Source organism: Oncorhynchus mykiss, chromosome 7, assembly GCF_013265735.2.
Source record: "Oncorhynchus mykiss isolate Arlee chromosome 7, USDA_OmykA_1.1, whole genome shotgun sequence".
NCBI classification, from domain to species: Eukaryota; Metazoa; Chordata; class Actinopteri; order Salmoniformes; family Salmonidae; genus Oncorhynchus; species Oncorhynchus mykiss.
In genome coordinates this window covers 37,918,998-37,943,696 of record NC_048571.1, presented here as the reverse complement: position 1 = coordinate 37,943,696, position 24,699 = coordinate 37,918,998, and the positions used below count along the sequence as shown (strand labels likewise).

At 41.8% G+C, this 24,699-nt stretch overlaps 1 protein-coding gene and 1 long non-coding RNA gene across 2 annotated transcripts in view; both read left to right on the top strand.

The window, feature by feature from the left end:
• Window positions 1–7,320: 7,320 nt before the first annotated feature.
• LOC118965380 lies at window positions 7,321–8,326 on the top strand. The gene is made up of 2 exons (XR_005052706.1): window positions 7,321–7,439; window positions 7,641–8,326. It is a non-coding gene; the product is annotated as an uncharacterized LOC118965380 (long non-coding RNA).
• Window positions 8,327–11,237: 2,911 nt separating this feature from the next.
• LOC110527702 (protein phosphatase 1, regulatory subunit 16B) overlaps window positions 11,238–24,699 on the top strand; it is a 128,646-nt gene continuing 115,184 nt past the window's right edge. The window contains exon 1 of the mRNA XM_021609156.2: window positions 11,238–11,360. The gene's annotated coding sequence lies outside the window, so the exon portion shown is untranslated. The remainder of the gene's footprint in view (window positions 11,361–24,699) is intronic.

Below are 24,699 nucleotides of genomic sequence, written 5' to 3'. Positions count from 1 at the left end.
TGTCATTACACTACTGACCCTTGTTGATGGCATCTTACACACAGACATGACACTAGGGGTCTGACTGGTACAGAGACTTTTCTTATTACTTGCTTTTTTTTTTTTACTTGACTCTTATTATTGGTGTTATTGTTCTTGTTTAAAGAGCTGCATTGTTGAGGAAGCTAGCACACAAGTATTTCACTGCACCTTTTACACCTTCTGTAAATTGTTTTTGTCACATGCGCAATCTCATTTGTCTTGCTGTATTGTAAAATGAGCGCTATAGATAGTCCTACGCTTGACACTGAATTAACATAAAATTATCCAGGACAACTGTGAAGACAACCTGTCTGTCTTGAGCTAGCAATGCAAATAGCTCCTCTCAGATTCCACCTGTCCTGCAGTCTCACTACAATCAGTCTTGTTCATCTCATTGCAATCAGTTTTGTGTGTCTGAAGACGCCCAGAGATGATTGTATTCACTTGTTGATGGATAAATCAGTCACAAAATCACAAAGGTCGGCCTGCATGTATTATATTAATTGTATGCATTTTATCTCTGCGCAATTACAGATGCAGTTTTATTGATGTGACGTGTTTCAAAGATTGTTTGCAGTACATGCGTATCAAAAATAATTTAACTCAACATCAGTTTAAATGCATTTTAAGCAAGCTATGTCCCCCATTGCTCATCGCTGCTGGAGTCAGCATCTCTGCTGACCTTCATTCCATCTCTGACAACCACTGGTGTTTTTAATGTTAAATGATGTTAAACTACTGTGTGTGTGTGTGTGTGTGTGTGTGTGTGTGTGTGTGTGTGTGTGTGTGTGTGTGAGAGAACCTGATGTAGTCCTACCGTCTCGCCCTCTATATCCTAGTTTGTCTTTTGTTTGTGTGTGTAAAAACATCCCAGCCTCTGTATGATGTCATGAAACATGTTCAGACTTAAGGGATAGGCGTCCCGTCAACGGGGATGTTGTAAATCATGCAGCGCCGTGTGTCACTATTGCAGATTTTAGAGAAACAACAAATGTCGGTACATATAAGTGTCTTATATCGGCTGAAAGCTTACATTCTTGTTAATATAACTGCACTGTCCATTTTACAGTAGCTATTACTGCGGGAAAAAAATGCTTTGCTATTTTTTGAGGAGAGCTCGTAACAACAAAATACTTTTTTCACTGCGATAGGTTTGATAAATTCAACTCTGAAGGTGAAATGTGTGCTTCCATTCTGAAATCTTGCTCTGATTTATCACCCAAAGGGTCCCAGAGATAACATGAAGCATCGTTTTGTTAGATAAAATCGTTTTACATATCCTAAAAGGGTCCATATAGCATGCACAATCGATTTTGTATTTCCACTCTTTCAATTTGCGAAAAAAGGAATCTGTGAAAAATCTAACCCTAAACTTTGTTTCAAACCGTCAAATTATGTTCGTATTTATTGCTCAGAGATCTTAGAATGTAACCAGACTTCACTATTTCATTAGGAGTGTAGTATATCCTATAGGACACCAAATATGGTTAGAGAGCGACGCCTTCATGGCGCGCCGATGACGCGGGTGGTCTTCACTTGATTGACTGTAACATTGTCAAATAAGCACCAATCGGGGTCAAAAAAAGCTAGCTAGATAGCCAATGAGCTGGGCTTTACGGGAGTATGCTAACATTGTGCAACAGCAACCGTTTTCGTTTTGGACAAAAATGGCAAGAATATGGAGAGTTACGAAGTTATGAAGACTGGATGTTTTGCAAATGTTGAACTTACAATATGGCTAATAATATTGGAAAAGCTAAATCAAAGTCCAGGTATACAGATTTGACAATGATATTGCAGAAACATGTAAATGAGTCCTTCACAATTTGCCCAAATGTACCTGGGTGACTTCACACTAAATGTCATGTAGCTTGCTCGTACTTCAAGTTATCAGTCTGAAACGTTTCACATACACTGTTGCCCTCTTGTGGACACCATCGGAATTGGAACCAGAGTGATGACTAGATCTGGGACCTTTCTGTTGTATTTCAAAGATGGTGGTAGAGAAAAAAAAACTGTTGGTTTGTTTCATTTTATTTTCTTCTATCTATTGTGTTATTCTCCTACATTCAATTCACATTTCCACAAACTTCAAAGTGTTTCCTTTCAAATGGTACCAAGAATATGCATATCCTTGCTTCAGGGCCTGAGCTACAGGCAGTTAGATTTGGGTATGTCATTTTAGGCTAACATTTAAAAAAAAGGGGGCGATCCCTAAGAAGTTTTAAACAGTCTACAAATGGCTAAAAACCCTTAGCAACTATGATGGAGGAAATTGGAGGAGGATGGGTTAGGAGGTTAAGGGTGTAGGAAAGGAAGAGGAGGAGGAGAGGCTGGGTGTGTACTGTCGGAACAGTATGGGAGGAGGAGTGGTTGGAAGGCTGGGGGTGACTTTGCTCTGTCAAGCCATTGACCTAGATTCAGCAAATCAGTAGTAAGACCGCTAAGATATCAAATGCAGTATTTTAGCCGTGTAGTGCAGTATGATATTAACCACAAGGCAGACATTTTTCCTAATTCAGGGAAAAAATCCTAACTTAAGATCTGCACACGTAGCTTGTGTGCTAGTTTTGGTATAAATCTGCAATTGACCTCAATGCATGATTTACACAAAAGTCTGAAAGAGGAGCACGGATCTCAAGTCAGGATTTTGGTCTCAGTGTTTAGCTCGCCAAGCACACATGATGTGCCAACAGAGCGTGTCCTTATATGCAGATATTTGCTTTCTTTAGGTCAGAAAATGTGTTACATTCTTATCCATGATCCATTTTTCACAATAGAAGGTGTGTAGGCCTGCGTAAATGTATACATTTTGTGCATTTTCAACTAAACTCTTCTAATGTCTCCCTTAACCTGTAAGATGTAAAAAGAGCCCAAGAGGAACACCTATGTGAGAATGCTGTTCATTGACTACAGTTCAGCATTCAATGATATTGTTCCCTCCAAGCTTGACACCAAGCTCAGAGCCCTGGGTCTAGACACTGCTGTGAGGACTGGTAATAACACCTCCACACTGACTCTTAACACAGGGCCCCCCCCCCTAGGGGTGTGTCCTTAGCTATACTCCCTGTTCACCCACGACTGTGTGGCTTTGCACGACTCCAGCTCCATCATCAAGTTTGCTGACGACACCACGGTTGTAGGCCTGATAACCAACAACGACGAGTCAGCCTATAGGGAGGAGGTAAGTGAACTGGCATTGTGGTGCCAGTACAACAACCTATCCCTCAACTTCAGCAAAACAAAGGAGTTGATTGTGTGTAGCATGAATGTGTGTGTGTGTGTGCGCGCACGTGTGTGGATGTGTGTCACCTCATGCTCCAATACTGTATGCCCAACGGTAAGGGAGTGAACAGCTCATCGCTAGCGTGTGTGGGGTCCTTGATGACGCTGCGGACCTTCCTCAGGCACCGTTTCGAGTAGATGTCCCTGATGGGTGGGAGAATGGTCCCAGTGATGTACTGGGCCGTCTTCACCACCAGCTGGAGGGCCATGCGGTCGTGGACGGAGCAATTTCCATACCAGGCCATTATGCAACCGGTCAGGACGTAGTATTTGGATAAGACCCAGTGTGGAATACCACATTTCTTCAGCCAACCTTATCAAATAGAGACACTTGCGCCCTCTTGACAAGAGTGGTGATGTTGTTGGTCCATGTCAAGTCCTTAGTAATGTGGACATCGAGGAACTTAAAACTGCTGACTCTCTACTGCAGTCCCGTTGATGTGAATCGGGGCATGTTCCCTCCTCTGCTTCCTGAAGTCAACAATCAACTCCTGTTGCCAGTTCACTTACCTCCTCCCAAGTCACAGCTGACTTGTTTGATTCAATCCTATTCCCTTTTGCCCTCAGAACAGCCTCAATTTGTCGCGGCATGGACTGCAGGGCGTCGAAAGTGTTCCACAGGGATGCAGGCCCATGTTGACTTCATTACTTAGCAAGGTTGTGTTAAGTTGGCTGGATGTCCTTGGTGGTGGACCATTCTTGATACACATGGAAACTGTTGAGAGTGAAAAACCCAATAGCAGTGTACCCCATTCAAAGGCACTTAAGTATTTTGTCTTGCCCATGGCACACATACACAATCCATGTCTCAATTGTCTAAAGACTTAAAAATCCTTTTTTAACTTGTCTCCTCCCCTTCATCTACACTGATTGATTTAACAATAAGGGATCATAGCTTTCACCTGGGTTCACCTGATCAGTCTATGTATACTCAGTGTATAACAAGAGGAAAACTGCTGATGCACAGCTAAGTTTCGAAATTGCACCTTGTGTATCGTACTATTCTAACTCAACAGTAAGTTGACTTGTTGAATCTTTACCTAAATTGTAGTAACAGCCGGTTTAATGATGATATTGTCCCCATAGCTTTAAATCTCAAGTATTTCATTTTTCGCTTGACTGCACTGAGCCACGAGATCCAGGCAAGAAGCAACTCCCCAGGGAATTGTCAAAGTTTTCAGTCTCAATTTGCTTTAACCTCATGTAATGACTTCCATGATATTGACAAAATGAAGCCTGGTTTGTTCTAATGTAACTTTAATATGGTAGCTAAGCCTAAGAGCTCCTATCTAGCTATGGTTCAGCTAAACGTCAGCATTCAGCTACTGCCAGCGTGTTTATGTGAGGATGCAGCAATTATTTTGTTTAGCTAGCTAGCTAATGTTACCTAGCTGTGTCGCCTACATTATAATATTAATGACAGTGTATGTGTCACGTCCTGACTTTAGTTCCTTTTTTATGTCTCTATTTTAGTTTGGTCAGGGCGTGAGTTGGGGTGGGCATTCTATGTTTTTGTATTTCTGTGTTTGGCCTGGTATTGTTCCCAATCAGAGGCAGCTGTTTATCATTGTCTCTGATTGAGAACCATACGCAGCCTGTTTTCCCACTATGATTTGTGAGTAGTTTTCTGTCTCTGTCTGCACCAGACAGATCTGTTTAGTTTACGTTCGTTCTCTTGTTATTTTGTTTTTGTGTTCAGTTTAAATAAATATTAACATGGGCATGTACCACGCTGCATATTGGTCCGATCTATCCTACTCCTCGTCAGAAGAGGAAGAAAACCGTTACAGTATGGTAATGTTATTGTACTTTTATATTTGTAAAAGAGGGCTAAACATTCATTATTGATATGCTAACATTACTTGATCATTATACATATTGAGAAATATATTTCACTGGATGTATACATATTGAGAAATATATTTCACTGGATGTATAAATGTAAAGCATCTGTTTGGCATTTCCACTCAGTACCAAATATGTGACTAGTTTCAGGAAACTAGGTGTATGTCACGCGTCACTACTTCACAAAAGAGCCATTTGAACGTAAACTTTTTTCTCCTCAAAAAGCATTTTTTTTGGGCAGAAATGCCTTCTGGAACATGAGAACTTTCATGTGCCTTAAAAACAAACGTGTATGCAATCTGTAAATACCAATAAAATTGTTAAATTACGAGCCTAGTTTGTTTAACCACATGAAAAAGCGTGCAAAATTCCTGCTATGTATGATTGGCTGAGAAAGTGAGTGGGCTGGACATGCCGAGAGATGAGTTCAGATTGGTCTACCATGTAGCATGCTTCTGTTTATTTGAGCTGGTCAGTATGCGTAGTGGGAGGAGATGGAGCTAAATGGATTTTAGCCGCATTCTGCAAATTTTCTCATTGAAGCATTTGATCTCCAAACAGTTTTTTCTTTCGAAAAGTAGAATCTGTATCAGAGTCAACTGTGTTTTGTAGACTTTAACCTTCAAGTTTTTAAAAATGGTGTTTAAAGACTGCAAGGATGAATTGAGTTATTGCACCATGTATTGTTAGCAAATTGAATGTGTACGGACGAGAAAATAAACCATTTACTTGTCTGCACATGCTCGTGGATTGTTGCATTATTCAAAAGTGTAATATGGTTTGGTTGCATTATTCAATATTGTAATATGTTTTAGAAGAAAAGTTGCCCAGATTGTTAAATAATTAGTGGCTACTGTGATATTTGTGGTCAATAGTCTACCACAGTCATAATACCCATAAAACCTAGCGGCCAAACACGGAAATATTTCCAATCATTTTTCCACATTTAATTTGATCCATTGTGGATTTTATAAACACTTCAAATAAGGGCTGTGTTTTGTTTTGGCTTGCTCTGGCGTGGCGTTTTAATAACGGTTTAAATCTCTCTCGGACAAGGGGACTTTTACCAATATATTTGCCTGTATTTAGCACCCCAAAATGAAATGCTAATAAGCTGTTAAAGCTGTTAAACCTTCACATTACTCACCAGGGCCATGATGATCTGGACGAGACTGCCGGATTGAGGAAAAGGTAAGAATCTCTGGATTAACTATAAATTAATTGGCTAAATTTGTTTAAATGTACAATTCTGTGAACTGCCTTGGTTAAGTTTTTAATTGAAAATTGCTGTTATTTAGCTAGCTAGCTCATTGTTAGGTAGTTAGCAACAGTAGCCTAGCTAAATCCCTTTCATTGACTTATATAAATGAACCGTCTAGCTTGCTAGTTAACGAGCTAGCTAACTTGGATGGTGAACCGAGGGCTAGGCATTCTTGATAATGTTTGTCTGTGGGTGAGCGGTGGGCAGCCTACTTCAAGTACTACTTGACTTGTAGCTACACAAACTAGCTGTATTATTTTAGTCTGGCTTTTTGAGAGGTTTCAGAGATGAACCGATTCATCTTCTCGAGTCAACAGTGTGCATACTTTACTGCAGGAAAACATTGATATGTTTGCTGTTAAATGCAAAGGACACATTTCAGTTGAATGCATTCAGTTGTACAACTAGGTATCCCCTTTTCCCTTGTTACCCTCTGGACAGCAGATACTTGGTATATCTAGTAGGCAAGGTTATGTAACCTTATTTAGTCCTACCTGCTATGGTGGGTTTTAAATGACTTGTTTTTTAGGTAGAATTACTGTCACGTTATTGATGCCAAATTGCAAACCTTCTCTTTTCCAGAACCAATGTTTGTGCCTGACTTATCACCTCTCAACTAGGTCAACTGTTTCAACCTGGAACACTATTCTCCTGCTTTGGTCTGGTTCAGTCATTGCAGGAGTGTGTAAAGGGTTTTGTCCCAGCCCTGCTCTACCTGACCTAAATAATCAACATACCGAATCACGGCGATAGGCTATGATTTGTAATCAGGTATGGGGCTGAGCTGAAACAAAAGCTTATTCACACTCCTGCCATTAAGATCTGGAGCTGTCCATCCATTTAAGTCATTATTCTGAACTATGGGTACAATTGGGGTGGGGGGGGGGGGGGGGATTAATATCTAACTCCTGCTCCACTCTTAAGTTGAAGTTGAACTTGTTGACTGATGCCAAGGTAAGAAGGGAGCAGCTGCGAACCAGAGGACTGCAGCCAAGGAAGCACTGGTCCACACCTGCCCAATCTGTCGGTGAGTAGTTTGGTTGGTACTGTATGTACCTTTAGGTTCCTCTCCATGTGTAGGCTATTGTACTGGCCTGGGTTGTACAGTCAGTTTTTTTTATAAAGGTAGTAGTTTGTTGGATCATATTGCTTTGGTTATAATGTGTCAACTTTAAATTCAATCTAAGCCACAGATGAACTTTCTCAATTTTGTTCTTGACCTTAATAGATGCAGACCCAAAGATTTGCAAGGAACACTTTGAACGCAAGCATCCCAAGTTTCCAATGATCCCAGTACTGGTTGATGTGCAGGCCTAAGTGATGACTACGATTTGAATGCTGCAACTGTGACGGAATAATGTCGAGGGACACGGGCTGAGACCCGTATGACTGGACATGGGCCAGGTTTTTGTGACAATGACCTAAAAGGGGTGCAGAGGCAAACCAGCTCCCCATTTACGTTTATTCCATGGGAAACCTTTTCTCTAGCTACCCCTTATTCCACACTATGCCTTTAATGCACCATGGTCCCTCAATTTTTGACACTTTGGAACTCTCCATCTTATCTCGAAAAAACATGCCCTACCTTCAACCCTTTTCACTATGCTGCTTCCTTCACTTGTTCTTCTGATTTGATAACATCTAGACTCAGTGACAAAGTGTAAGTGTCTTGTATAAAATATTAATTGTTTAAATACTTTTTTCCCCCACCTATTTAATGCTGTCCTCATTCTGGGGTTCAAATTGAATGCAGTGGTACATGTGCTGCTCACAATTGACAGTAGCAACCTGGACCTTGACAAGAAGGGTGTTGATATAGCTACGTTTAGGCATGGCTTCTTTGTTTTGAGTCTAAGTGTGTTTCTCATTCTGATTGAGTTGACCTAGTATTTTATATTAAACCTACCTTAAGCATCCAGCTTTTCTATTTATAAGTCACCCACCAAAATCCCAATATGCTGTTTTTTATGTTGTGTTATTTGTGCTGGTCTAATTCCTAGAATGGAAAATCTGAAGAATCTGTGCGCTCTAGGATAGTAATAATAGTTCATATGATGTTCTTCGATGTCCCAGGTTTGTGGCATTGAGGAATAAATCATTTAATATTTACTTAAATTCAGATGTTTATATGTTATGTATAAAAGTCATAAATGCATTGTTTACTATTTTGATTTCTTTAAAACAATGTAATTGTTGGAATTTAGTGTATTAATTCGACCATAAAAAAAAGAACACATAACTTGAAGAGTTATGACACATGCACATGAGTAAAATCATTGAGGATAACACAAAGTCTGGGACTTAAACCATTGTGGTCCTCTTAATGTGATTGATGGGTTACTAGGTGCATTCTTGTCAAGTAAATATACTTATTCACTCATGATTATGGATACATTCTGCAATTGGTTAATCTAGTGTTGAATCTGCAACAGAGCATGTGTTACTTGGAGTGGAACAGGGAACCCAAGAGCAGACTCAGACAAGGAAACTGGGATGAAGTAACCAAGGTATATTATTGCAACTCAGGAGGAGATGGAGTGCAGGCCAGGGGACGTTCAGGTGGGTTGCAGGAAACCAGGTGCTGAGGCTGGAGCGAGAGTGGTTGGGACAGGGAAAGCAGGTCCGGAGGGGAATCCAAGGGAGTTGTAGAGTGTGGAATCCAGGACAGAGTAGCAGGATGACGAGATGTGGGACTGGAGACAGGGACCACAGTCAGAGCGGGCAGAACTGTAGCGGACAGGAAAATGGCGTCAACCAAGGAAAACGGGCAGAACATGATAACAGGATCTGAATAGTAACAAACAGCTAGAACCATAGACTGACTGAGCAGAGATTACGACCTGGCAGTGTGGAAGTGGCAGGGATGAGTATTTGTAGAGGTCTTGATTATGGAACAGGTTGCAGCTGGTGGGGATCTGCTCTGACTCCAGCACACCTGTCTCCGCCCACACAATCACACAGAGGGAGAGGAAGAGAGGTCAAGTAGACACAGGCAGGTCAAGTAGACACAGGATGAGCAGTAGAGGGCGTTGCAGGAGCAGATGTGACAACATGTCAACAAGTTAATTATGAATTGCTTCAACACAGCAGGGCATTCTGACACCATGAATTTAATTATATTTCCCCTTGTTCATAGTGTTGGCAGAACACTAAGGGATTAAATAAAGACCTCCACTGGCTGAAGGAGACGAGGATCTGGTAAAATAAGAGTGTTACTAATATCAACTAGGTAGCTAGCTAGTTATATAGGTTCTTCACAAAAAAGTATTCATGGCACATAAATATCTGACTGCTACTGCTACTAGGATAGTATTCTGTAGAAGACAAAATACCAAATGCATAAATAAGACAAATATTAGTTCAATGAAATATTGAACAGTAAATTAAAATGTTCAATATATATATATATTTAGCTTTGGATCAAGGTAGCTAGTAGATGTGCAGGAGCTTGCAGGGATTTGTAGTCTTGCATGATGTCTACTTTGATGCCAATTAGCATTTTTGAATCTGAGAGTAAATAGAGTGGAATATAGGGATAAAAGTCACCTTGTCCAAAATAAATTGACACGTTATCAAAACATCAAGCCTGGGTATTCCTACACGAAACACAGCCCATATTTGTAGTCTTTCTAAAAACCCGCAATGGATAAAATGAATGGTGAAAAAACGTTTGGAACCATTTCCGTGTTTGACTGCTAGGTTTTAAGCGTGTCCACTGTGGGGCTCAATTCGAGCTGCGCAATGAGAATGTCACGTTGCCAGCCACAAAGCAAAGGTAAGGCAATGATGTCATGTGGATTTAAAAGTTTAAATCTCTTTTGCCACTCTGCTCCTCAGACTCTCCATCTCTCCAGTAGTGGGAATAGGGCCAGAGAGAGAGAGATAATGCATATCTCATTTAATTTTCATGGGCTCTGAGATATCGACTCACTGCCTTTTTCTTCTCTTCTGGGTTTTAGCCAGTAAAGTTAGGGTGCCCAGAATGAATTATTATCTTCTGTGGTATTAATATGTTTCAATTTAAGTCACAGAAGTTGAGCTACAGTACAGAGATATTGCTTTATACTTGCTTACCTGAGAGTACCCTTTAATTGTTTCTAATGTATCAGTGGTGTAAAGTACTACTTAAGTAGATTTTTGGGGTATTTGTACTTTCCTTATTATATTTTTTGACAACTTCTACTTCACTACATTCCTAAAGAAAAGTACGTACTTTTTACTCCATACATTTTCCCTGAAAACCGAAAGTACTCATTTTGAATGCTTAGCAGGACTATAAAATGGTCTAATTCACACACTTATAAAGAGAACATCCCTGGTCATCCCTACTGCCTTTTATCTGGTGGACTCACTAAACACATGCTTCGTTTGTAATTTAGTGTTGGAGCACGCCCCTGGCTATCTGTAAATAAATAAAAATGAGAAAACAATGCCATCTGGTTATCTTAATATAAGGACTTTGAAATGATTTCTATTTTTTTATTTTTACTTTTGATATTTTAGTATATTTGACCAATTACATGCACTTTTGATATTTAAGTATACTTAAAACCAAATACTTTTAGACGTTTTACTCAAATAGTATTTTACTGGGTGACTTTCACTTTTACTTGAGTCATTTTCCATGAAGGAATCTTCACTTTTTCTCAAGTATGACAATTGGGTACTTTTTTCCCCCCACCACTGCACTGTGTTGTCTGTCTGCATTTTACCCGGGTCTCCTCCTTCTCTCTTTGCCTCATCCGCAGACCCGAACTCGAGAAGTGACTTCTCGCTAGGGGCGTTCTCATATCTGCAGGGGGCGGCAACTAGAGACAGAGCTGCTTGCCTGCCCAGCCACGGTGGCTTTTCTTCTGTGTCGCTACTAGTTAGCCACAAGACGCTAAACGTTGCTGCAGGCTTATCCCAGTGAGTGAAATTGGAACTAATGAAAACCAAGTAACAGTCGGTGAGTACAACATTATTTTAGAAATGCGATCCGTTTTCGGTGGACGTCTTCTGTTCGATTGATTCAAATGAAACAGCGGAAAGAAAGGAGGTATTTTCAGAGCAGTGAGGATAGCGGCATTGGGAGGGTGCCAAGAAGGCATGTCTATAGCTTTACCGTTACATTACTGTAACCAATTCTTCTTTGCCGTTGCTGGCTCCACAAATGTTGCCCAGATTCTAGAAAATAAACACATCATACTGATTTCTGCACTAGATCTCAACAATGTTTCAATCCTACTTGTATGTTGCTGGCTGGCCACTTGGGATTTGAAGAGGCAACAGTGTTCGCTACACCAGTTCGTAAGGTGTAGGGAGGAAGGACCGAAAGAAGGATGACTGTCCATTTCAATTTGATAGATTTAGTTACTACTCGTTCCAGAAGTCACAGTACCGCGCGTTCGATGGGGAAAGACTGCCATGGGCATTTTATGATAATGTTCAGATAGATTCCTGTATTCATTCTTTTAAAGTAGCTCACAAGAGAGCGGTTAGGCTGTCTGTTTGTATATAGACTACTATGCCGTCTGGCAGTATAACATAGGCTTTATATTGGTCAATGAATAATAGTGTTGTCCCAATAGACTGCTTTATTCCACTCGTGTAGGCTAATGCCCGAAAACAACTACTAGAATGCAATAACAGAGTAGCCAAATTAGCAGTGGTTGGAAAAAGTACCCAATTTACATACTTGAGTAAAAGTAAAGATACCTTAATAGAAAATGACTCAAGTAAAAGTGAAGGTCACCCAGTAAAATACTACTTGAGTAAAAGTCTAAAAGTATTTGATATTTAAATAATATACTTAAGTGTCAAAAGTTAATGTAATTGCTAAAATATACTTAAGCATGAAAAGTAAAAGTGTGAATAATTTCAAATTCCTTATATTAAGCAAACCAGATGGCACCATTTTCTTGTTTTAATTTACGGATTGCCAGGGGCACACTCCAACACGCAGACATAATTTACAAAGCATTTGTGTTTAGGGAGTCTGCCTGATAAGAGGCAGTAGGGATGACCAAGGATGTTCTCTTGATGTGTGTGAATTGGACCATTCTCCTGTCCTGCTAAGCATTCAAAATGTTTTTTTAATTTTATTTTTGGGTTCCAGGGAAAATGTATTGAGTAAAACATACATTATTTTCTTTAGGAATGTAGTAAAGTAAAAGTTGTCCAAAAAAATATAAACCCCCCCAAATACGACTTAAGTAGTACTTTCAAGTATTTTTAAGTACCACTGCTAATTAGCCCACTATGCAATATTGGTAGCCTACTAGACTAGATTAATTACAGCATTACTGGTAATGTAAATTGTTGCCTGAAGCTTGGTTGGTTTTGCTTACACTGTACGCATTTTGTTTGTGGTATTCTTCCGAATCAAACATTCTTTAGGGTGTGATTCGCTCAAGATAACAGCATAAGCCTGGTATAGTATTGGCCATGTCCTTTTTGTTGTTGTTGCTAAATGTGCCTTTGGTAATATGTTCTGCTCTCTGTCACTTTTCTCTGGCACTTTGGGTAGTGTAGCCCTTAAATGTTTGATGTGTGGGGACGTCTTGAGAGGTTTCTATTGCTGTTTCTCTCCTCATCTGCACTGGCTATCAGCTACCTTTTGGGATGGGCCATCAGACATAATACACTGTTCCCACTGCCCACACAAACACAGTGCTCACACACACATGCTGGTAGAGACATAATCACACAGGAACAATTGCCCCCCCCCCCCCCCCCCCCCCCACACACACACACACACACCTCAGGAAGCATTCCAACATGCTTGTTGTAATCAGATAACTGATAGAGCATAATCACTGCATGGTAAGTGAACAGGCATGGCTTAGAGCGGAGAGGACATTTGACAAAGCCCAGGTCGTTATCAACCAACATGTTGCAATCTGAATAAAAATCCAGAACATAAAAGCACTGGGTTTGGTCAGCGGGCGTGTGTGTGTGTGAACATAGCAGCAAGGAAATAAGCTTTCTGCTTCTGAAAAATAAGCAGGCTGGATATCATGTTGAAGTGGAACTGCTTTTGATAGCAATCATCATGGATTTGATCTTCCACTAGTCTACAAGCTGAACCTCCCGGGCATCGAAGGTGTCAATATTTAATGAGAAGAGAAATCTCTAAATCATAGTGTTGGAATAATGCAGAAGTTGGGGTACAAAACTAACTACAGAGACAGAATATATTATACATCCAGTTACTAGTTCCTCAGAGTGCACACGGCAGTGCATACCCAAAGCAGGAGTATAGTATTGTCATCTATTTCTACTAGTACAGGTACAGTGAGATAGTAATGACTGATAATGTGTGCAAAAGTGAATGTCTGTGTATTTGGCCTTCCCGCATTGAGCCATCTAGAGCTGCATTACAGACAGTAGTGTGACGGTCATTCTGCCTCAATGGCTAAAAAATACAGCATTTCCTGTACTGTCCCCAAGCATACTAGCCTTGCCTTGCACCAATTACTAGCGGTGTTCTACCTAACTGGCTACAAGGGCATCTCCTGCGGACGCTTTGTCGCGAGGAATGTTGTCCTATAGCCCTACATGAGCTCTACCTCACCTGCTCGACCTCTGGTTAAAGGAGAAGTTTACTAGTCCAGTTGAGTTGTCTCTCTCTTCCTGGGGTGCAGAACTGAGACGGCTGCAAAAACGGGTCACGTGACTTTGCTGGATGCAGGCCTCGTTCTTAAAAAAAATAAATTGTATTTGACCTTTATTTCCCTAGGCAAGTCAGTTAAGAACAAATAATTATTTACAATGACAGCCTACCAAAAGGCCTCCTGCGGGGACAGGGGCTGGGGTTAAAAATATATAAATATAGGACAAAACGCACGTCACTGCTCCGTGGGTTAGTGAATGCATGATTCACAAATTTGCGAACTGTGGACAAATGTATTGTTTTATTGAAAGCATACAGGCAAATAAGTTATTTTTGTCAAGTACTATCAAGAATTGTTTTGTCAGGAAATGTGTACTTTTCACCTAAAAAAAAATATATATATATAATATTTTTTTTTTTTATATAAATGTAGCTGACTGCCACAGCAGCAGAGATGGGTAACAGCTGCGCACATGTGCACCCTCATGGGGGAAACCTTGTTATGTAGAAACATCACAATATTCCCTTATATGGAGCTTGATGTCAGAGATTCTTGTTTTACTTGGGGGGAGGGGGGGGGGGGTACTGAAGATGGTACAGTTGCTTTATAGTTTTTCTTACAAAAAACAGCCAAGTACCACTGGTTTAACAGTTTCTCTGGAATAATGGATTTACTTTTTCAGTAACTAAAGTTGGGAATTCAAACGTTGCAGATTTTAAAAATCATTTTCGATAAAACAGCATACTAATCAGCAACCAGTATATAAAAAAAATATACATATATGTGTGTGTGTGTGTACATATATACACACACAACTGTCCTTTATAGCCTATCTGAAACTGCATGACATGTCATCCTCACTCTCTACCAGCTTGTATAGAAAGTTGTTGTGTGTAAAACCAGTCTGTCAATGCCAAATAATAGTCAGTCCACCCTCAACACTAGCTTACTATGGAATTCTTCATCATGCAGTATAGCTGTATACAGAATTTAGCTGGTATTTATACTTTTTCTATAAAAAAATGACACCTCAAATAGCCTAACAATGAGGAAAAAGTAGTCAGCTTAAGGATACATTTAGCCACTATTTATTGTTGAACTTAGCAGGTTTTGTCTGGCTAATAGTTTACAGAAATGGGCTTCAATCAAGGTAAATTAAAAAATTAATTAAATGCAGAGGCCTACAGTAGCAGTATGCAACTGCGTCGCCTTGTATTTTTGTGTGCAAATGTTTTCACCACGGCCTGTAGATCCTGGTTGTGTGCCCGACTGTTTTCTTTACTGAATATTGACAACCCAGACAGTCTTTCCTGAGACATTGTGCATTATATATCCATTGTGCTGCACACAATTTAAACTACGGGCTCTATTCAATCCGTATTGCAGTTCAGCTGTACTGCATGATTCAAATTTTAAAGGAACATTTCACGCTTTAGCATTTGTCATCTCAAACTGAAAATACCTTTACATTTCTATTGTATTGCGGAATCTACAACGTTTCAGCTTTACAGATAAGTCTTGAATGATGCATGAAGAGCTATACCAGAGACTGCTGATATTTCAATCACACAACTCAAAAACTGTTTTTCCTGAATCAAAGCTGGGGACGAGAGATTGAACAACAGCTTCTGTCTTTTTTAATTTCACAAGTCAGTTAAGAACAAATTCTTATTTTCAATGACGGCCTAGGAACAGTGAGTTAACTGCCTGTTCAGGGGCAGAACGACAGATTTGTACCTTGTCAGCTCGGGGGTTTGAACTTGCAACCTTCCGGTTACTAGTCCAACGCTCTAACCACTAGGCTACCCTGCCGCCCCATTTATGTATTTTTATTTTTAATCCCAGCCCCCGTCCCCGCAGGAGGCCTTTTGCCTTTTCGTAGGCCGTCATTGTAAATAAGAATTTGTTCTTAACTGACTTGTCGAGTTAAATAGAATTGTATTTTTATCTCCAGGCCATCAGACTGTTCAATTGTCACGACTAAGCAGGCCTCTGCCCTGAATTTAGTCACTTGTAGGCTACCACCCGATACTCTACCCTGCACCTTAGACTGCTGCCCTATGTACATAGTCATTGAACACTGGTCACTTTAATAATGTTCATATACTGCTTTACCCTCTTCACATGAACACTGAGTGCACAAAACATTAGGAACACCTTCTCTTTTTATGATCGTGTTCACCTGGTCAGTCTATGATCCCTTATTGATGTCACTTTATAAATCCAATTCAATCAGTGTAGATGAAGGGGATGAGACGTGTTTAAATAAGTATTTTTAAGCCTTGAGACAATTGATGTGGATTGTGTGCGCTATTCAGAGGGTGAATGAGCAAGATGAAACATTGAAGTGCCTTTAAAAGAGGTATGGCAGTAGGTGCCAGGCGCACCGGTTTAAGTGTGTCAAGACCTGCAAGGTTGCTGGACTTTTCAGAAAGTTTGGTCCACCACCCAAAGGACATCCAGCCAACTTGACTCAATTGTGGGAAGCATTGAAGTCAACATGGGCCAGCATCCAGGTAGAATGCTTTTGGCACCTTGTAGAGTCCATCCCCCAGCCAATTGAGGCTGTTCTGAGTGCAAAAGTGGGAGTGCAACTCAACATTAGGGAACACATTCCTAATATTTTGCGCACTCTGTCCATGTCTCCATGTGCAATGGCGATAACACAATAAGGGCACCTCAAAATTCAAGGATCAGGCTAGGCTGCATATCTCTGCACGCTTGCTTTTGTCACTTTCTCTTAAATGTGCCTTTTTGTATTTTGGCACTGCGCCAGATCCAGTCCATGGAAACACAATCGCAAAAGCTATATCATTAGATGGCATCTCTCCTTCATATGCATCTTCACTGAAGTGCTTGCTACAGACAGGTTGGCAGCAGGAGTATTTACATCGTATTTACTATTTCTGTATAATTTACTGGAAAATATGTTTCTACTTAGTATGGTTTCCCCCCACATGGGCGCACATGTGCAGTTCTTCGCTGCTGTGGCATTCGCCTACCTCAATTATATAAATTAATGTTTTGGGTGAAAAAGTACTTTTGACAAAAATAGCTAATTCGGCCGTACACATTCAATAAAACAATGCATTTGTCCACTGTTCGCTGATTTGGGGATCAAGCATTCACTGACAACGGAGCAGAGCAAGGTTTGCATCCAGCAACATCAGGAGTCACGTGACTGTTTTTGCAGCTGTCTCTGTCCTGCACTCCAGGGAGAGAGCGGGGGAGAGGGCAAACTCCACTGAAATGGTTTCAATGTATGGAAACACTTGGGAGTTTCTGGATTTTGGGTAAACTTCTCCTTTGACACTGTTCTCATTGGCTACCTCACTAACTGGCTACCACTAACACCACATTTCCTACAGTATCCCCAAGCATGCTAGTCTACTCCTGCTGCACCAATCAATGGCTGTGGTTCAGTGTCCACAGGAAGTTAGCTCAGTGTTTGCGGCCTGTGCATAAATGTCAGGAAGGCGTGTGACCTGTGGGGCCATTGTGAGGTTTATTGTTGTGAAAAGCCGAGCACAGACGAGCCAAGCACAGCCGAGCGGCGGCGGCGCAGAAGAGTGGGGTGGCGGCGGCGCAGAAGAGTGGGGTGGCGGCGGCGCAGAAGAGTGGGGCGGTGGCGGCGCAGAAGAGTGGAGCGGCGGCGGGGTAGAGCTAGCTCAAGGTCATATTTGGAGAACGCTAGCTCTCCTGCCAGAGCAAACCAACCTACTTCCTTAACCTCTGGGATGGCTTTCTAAGAGGTTATTATTATGCCACTTATCTTGAAAAAGGTATCCTTTGTAAAATAGATGTTTTATCTCTTGTCTGGTACTCTGGGCTCCACATCACTCTGCTCTGCTTTTGGCCCCATTTCAATGTAAATGGACAGCATGACTCAGTGCCTGGTGGTACCAGGGCTGTTGGTCAGATCTCCAACACATTGGTGCGGCTGGCTTCCTTCCGGGTTAAGCAGGCATTGTGTCAAGAAGCAGTGCGGCTTGGCTGGTTCGTGTTTCGGAGGACGCACGGCTCTCGCCCTTCGCTTCTCTACTCTTTCAATTGAATTCATTGTTGCAATTTTTTTAAATGTAGCCTACCCTTTTCAGTTTGTGGCAAACAAATAGTTTTCAGGGGTAGGAACCCCGCCAGACTGCACCTCCGCTTTTATACAAAGTCAGGTGTCCATGAATAGACCTACAGGCATGATTTGAAGAATAAAGCGGGTGTTAAACAGGGCCTTTGAAACACAGAAAGCAACAGTTGACTACTCCATTGTTGACACTTTAATCAAATCAGTAGGCCTACATTACCAAAAGTATGTGGACACTTGCTCATTCCAAAATCATGGGTATTAATATGGAGTTGTTCCCCTTTTTTCTTCTGTCCACTCTTCTGGGAAGGCATTCCACTAGATGTTGGAACATTGCTGGGGGACTTGCTTCCTTTCAGCCACAAGCATTAGTACGGTCGGGCACTGATGTTGGGCGATTATGCCTGGCTCTCAGTCGGTGTTCCAATTCATCCCAAAGGTGCTCGATGGGGTTGAGGTCAGGGCTCTGTGCAGGCCAGTCAAGTTCTTCCACACCAATCTCGACAAACAATTTCTGTCTGGACCTAATAATGTGCACAGGGGCATTATCATGCTGAAACAGGAAAGGGCCTTCCCCAAACTGCCACAAAGTTGGAAGCACAGAATAGTAGAATGTCATTGTTATAGCATTACGATTTCCCTTCACCGGAACAAAGGGGCCTAGCCTGAACCATGAAAAACAGGTCCACACCATTATTCCTCCTCCACCAAACTTTACAGTTGCCACTATGCATTGGGACAGGTAGCGTTTTCCTGGCATCCGCTAAACCCAGATTTGTTCGTTGGACTAACAGATGGTGAAGCGTAATTTCTTCACTGCAAAGAACTCCTTTCCACTGCTCCAGATTCCAATAGCGGTGCGCTTTACACCACTCCAGCCGACGCTTGGCATTGCGCATGTTGATCATAGGCTTATGTGCAGCTGCTCGGCCACGGAGACCTATTTCAAGAAGCTCCCGACAAACAGTTCTTGTGCTGACGTCGCTTCCAGAGGCAGTTTGGAATGTCGTGACATGGGTCTCCTCCACCATCAGTGTGTGCCTGGAGTGCGGGCGTGTGTGTGGTGGAAGCCCTAACCCAATACATAATGTGCCAAAAAACAAAATTCAACTCTTACAGTGCCTTCAGAAAGTATTCGTACCCCTTGACTTATTCCACCTTGTTGTTTTACAGCCTGAATTCAAAATGAATTAAATATAATTTATGCTCACCCATCTACACACAATACCCCATAATGACAAAGTAAAAACATGTTTATTTTTAGCAAATTTATTGAAGTATTCACACCCCTGAGACAATAAATAAGTATAAGAGCTTTGCACACCTGGATTGTACAATATTTGCAAAATCATGTTAAACACTCCTGAGGTGCTGACTTGCTGCACCCTCGACAACTACTGTGATTATTATTTAACCATGCTGGTCATTTATGAACATTTGAACATCTTGGCCATGTTCTGTTATAATCTCCACCCGGCACAGCCAGAAGAGGACTGGCCCACCCCTCATAGCCTGGTTTCTTCCTAGGTTTTGGCCTTTCTAGGGAGTTTTTCCTAGCCACCGTGCTTCTACACCTGCATTGCTTGCGGTTTTAGGCTGGGTTTCTGTACAGTACTTTGAGATATCAGCTGATCTAAGAAGGGCTATATAAATCAATATGATTTGAACATTATTATTGCACACACTGAGTCCATGCAACTTATTATGTGACTTGGTTAGCCCATTTTTACTCCTGAACGTATTTAGTCTTGCTACGACAAGGGGGTTGAATACGTATTGATTCAAGACGTTTCGGCTTTTCAATTTTTTTTATAAAATGTGAATAAATTTCAATATATAATTATACTTTTACATTATAGTCTATTGTGTGTAGGCCAGTGACACGATCTCAATTGAATCCATTTTAAAATCGGGCTGTAACACAACGAAATGTGGAAAAAGTGAAGGTGTACTTTCTGAAGGCACTGTATACTTTTCTGACGGTACTGTACATTTACAAGGGATTCACTCACAGAAGACTATGAAGAAGCACCATTCTCTCTTAATCCTCCGTGAAAGAAATTGACTGCAGCCAACCACAGCGCACAAGGATAGTTACTGAGGGGTGGAACATACAGTAGACTGACAGTGTTTCCCTGTCACCGCTCACTTTGTGACTGACAAGGGTGCCTGTTCTGTCAATAGATCACTAGAAGATGCATATCGTTCATTCTCATGGGAGAATGCTATAAGGACTTTTCTGACTAGTGAAGTGAAACTTAAACAAAAAAAAGCCTAGTTAATTTATGATATGGAAAATGTAGCGCTTATGGAGAACATGTATACTTGGGCAGGAGATTTCTCTGCTTGGTAAGACTAACACACTGTTGTAGTTAAGACGTAGTGAAATATGGGTCTCCTCCTGCATCAGTGCTGCGTGCGTGTGTCTGGTGGAAGCCCTAACCTAATATTAAAAACCTTTTTTTTTAGTTCACAACTTTAAGTGATTCTAGCTCATCTCTGCCGTGTTGACATCTGCATGCTGTGAAATATTGATGAGGTAAATTAGGTGGTGTTCTGTGTGTGTCTCTCTCTTCTGGACAAATCATGTTAATAATTTGTTACGAAAACAATAACTAACCTACTTATTTTGCTGCACTTGTCATGTTTAGGGGTCTTAGGCCTAGCTACATGGTCTGTAACCTGATTGGATGTGTGCATGAATTTGAGAAGTAAGGGTGTGCAACTAGGTGTTTGTTGACTGTGGGTACCCAGGAGACATCTACCTTACCATAGGTCCAGGGCCAGCTCCTTCTTGCCCTCTTGGTCGGCAGATTATTATTATTATTATTATTATTATTATTATTTTATTATTATTATTTTGTTCTGAATTTTTGTTCAGATGGTGACGAAATATAAATATGTACAAAAAGAAAAAATACGCAAGGCGTGTCCAATCTAGAAACTCAAAAACAAACTAAAGGCCTTACCGCCATCAAATAAAACCAGCAGCCTCATGGCCCTGCCAGAAAGGTCACTCACTATCACCTTATTTGGCAGCACCTGTGTGCAAATAAAGGCTTGGCTCAGCATTTAGACCTGGTAGATGCTGCCACCTGGGGATGGATTGTGGATCATGGTGTTGTTTGTCTATGTCCTAACACTAACCCCCCCCCCCCCTCCCCCCATTCATAACACATTGCAGCTTTAGAAGCAGGAACTTGCAGACCAGACAGAGTTGTCCCTAAACCTGGCTGTGGGTAAGAGATGTGGTATTGAAAAGCTAGCAGTAAGAGAAACAACTGTGTGTGGGTGTGCATACTTTCACACTCTTTCACATGTGCTACTGTTTATTGCCTATCCTGATTACCTAGTCACTTTTACCCCTACCTGAAATGTACATATTATCTCAACTGCCTCATTGACTCAGTACCGGTACTCCCTATATATAGCCTCGTTATCTTTGTACTATTTATTTAAAAAATATTTTTTACTTTTTCTTGCTTTTTAACTTTGCATTGTTGGGAATGGGCTCGTAAGTAAGCATTTCACGGTGAAGTCTACATGAAATGTTATTGGTCACATATACATATTTAGCAGATGTTATTGCGGGTGTAGCGAATTGCTTGTGTTCCTAGCTCCAACAGCGCAGTAGTATCTAAAAACGATTCACAACAATACACACATCTAAAAGAATGGAATTAAGAAATATATAAATATTAGATTGCGCAATGTTGGAGTTGCATTGACTAAAATACAGTAGAATATAATGTATACATATGAGATGAGTAAAGCAGTATGTAAACATTATTAAAGTGGCCAGTGATTCCAAGTCCATGTATATAGGGCAGCAGCCTCTAAGGTGCAGGGTTGTGTAACCGGGTGGAAGCCGGCTAGTGATGGCTATTTAAGTCTGATGGCCTTAAGATAGAAGCTGTCTCTCAGTCCCAGCTTTGATGCACCTGTACTGACCTCGCCTTCTGGATGATAGTGCGGTGAACAGGCAGTGGCTCGGGTGGTTATTGTCCTTTATGATCTTTTTGGCCTTCCTGTGACATTGGGTGCTGTAATTGTCCTGGAGTGCGCATAGTTTGCCTCCGGTAATGCGTTTGTTAGACCACACCACCCTCTGGAGAGCCTTGCGGTTGCGGGCGGTGCAGTTGCCCTACCAGACGGTGATACAGTCCGACAGGATGCTTTCAATTGTGCATCTGTAAAAATGTGTGAGGGTTTAGGTGAGAAGCCAAATTTCTTTAGCCTCCTGAGGCTGAAGAGGCTCTGTTGCGCCTTTCACCACACGGTCTTTGTGGGTGGTCCATTTTCAGTTTGTCAGTGATGTGTACGCCAAGAAACTTTAAGCTTTCCACCTTCTCCACTGCGGTCCCGTTGATGTAGATTGGGGGGTCCACCCTCTGCTGTTCCTTGAAGTCCACGATCATCTCCTTTGTTTTGCTGACGTTGCGTGTGATGTTGTTTTCCAGGCAGCACACTCCCAGAGCCCTCACCACCTCCATGTAGGCTCTCGTCATAATTGATAATCAAGCCTACTACTGTTGTGTCGTCTGCAAACTTGATGATTGAGTTGGAGGCGTTTATGGCCAAGCAGTCGTGGGTGAACAGGGAGTACAGGAGAGGGCTCAGAACGCACCCTTGTGGGGCCCCACTGTTGAGAATCAGCAGGATGGAGATGTTTTTACCTACCCTTACCACCTGGGGGCGGCCTGTCAGGAAGTCCAGTACCCAGTTGCACAGGGCGGGGTCGAGACCTAAGGTCTCGAGCTTGATGACGAGTTTGGAGGGTACTATGGTGTTAAATGCTGAGCTGTAGTCGATGAACAGCATTCTCACATAGGTATTCCTCTTGTCCAGATGGGTTAGGGCAGTGTGGTTGCGATTGCGTCATCTGTGGACCTGTTCGGGCGGTAAGCAAATTGGAGTGGGTCTAGGGTGTCAGGTAGGTTGGAGGTGATATGGTCCTTGACTAGTCTCTCAAAGCACTTCAGGATGACGGAAGTGAGTGCTACGGGGTGGTAGTCGTTTAGCTCAGTTACCTTAGCTTTCTTGGGAACAGGAACAATGGTGACCCTCTTGAAGCATGTGGGAACAGCAGACTGGGATAAGGATTGATTGAATATGTCCGTAAACACACCAGCCAGCTGGTCTGCGCATGCTCTGAGGACGCGGCTGGGATGCCGTCTGGGACTGCAACCTTGCAAGGGTTAACACGTTTATCAAATCAAATCAAAATGTATTTGTCACATACACATGGTTAGCAGATGTTAATGCGAGTGTAGCGAAATGCTTGTGCTTCAAGTTCCGACAATGCAGTAATAACCAACAAGTAATCTAACTAACAATTCCAAAACTACTGTCTTGTACACAGTGTAAGGGGATAAAGGATATGTACATAACATAACATCTTGGCCATGTTCTGTTATAATCTCCACCCGGCACAGCCAGAAGAGGACTGGCCATCCCACATATGCTCTCTCTAATTCTCTCTTTCTTTCTCTCTCTCGGAGGACCTGAGCCCTAGGACCATGCCCCAGGAATACCTGACATGATGACTCCTTGCTGTCCCCAGTCCACCTGACTGTGCTGCTGCTCCAGTTTCAACTATTCTGCCTTATTATTATTCGACCATGCTGGTCATTTATGAACATTTGAACATCTTGACCATGTTTTGTTATAATCTCCACCCGGCACAGCCAGAAGAGGACTGGCCACCCCACATAGCCTGGTTCCTCTCTAGGTTTCTTCCTAGGTTTTGGCCTTTCTAGGGAGTTTTTCCTAGCCACCGTGCTTCTTCACCTGCATTGCTTGCTGTTTGGGGTTTTAGGCTGGGTTTCTGTACAGCACTTTGAGATATCAGCTGATGTACGAAGGGCTATATAAAATACATTTGATTGATTGATTGATAAGGATATATGAATGAGTGATGTACAGAGCAGCATAGGCAAGATACAGTAGATGGTATCGAGTACAGTATATACATATGAGATGAGTATGTAAACAAAGTGGCATAGTTAAAGTGGCTAGTGATACATGTATTACATAAGGATACAGTCGATGATATAGAGTACAGTATTTAAATGTTTTACTCACATCTGCTGCAGTGAAGGAGAGTCTGCAGGTTTTGGTAGCGGGCCGTGTCAGTGGCACTGTTATTGTCCTCAAAGCGAGCAAAGAAGTTATTTAGTCTGACTGGGAGCAAGACATCCTGGTCCGCGACGGGGCTGGTTTTCTTTTTGTAATCCGTGATTGACTGTAGACCCTGCCACATACCTCTCTTGTATCTGAGCCGTTGATTTGCGACTCTACTTTGTCTCTGTACTGACGCTTAGCTTGTTTGATTGCCTTGCGGAGGGAATAGCTACACTGTTGGTATTCGGTCATGTTTCCGGTCACCTTGCCCTGATTAAAAGCAGTGGTTTGCGCTTTCATTTTCGCGCGAATGCTGCCATCAATCCACAGTTTCTGGTTGGGGAATGTTTTAATAAACGCTGTGGGTACAACATCACCGATGCACTTGCTAATAAACTTGCTCATCGAATTAGCGTATTCGTCAATGTTGTTGTTTGACGCAATGCGGAACATAGCCCAGTCCACGTGATCGAAGCAATCTTGAAGCG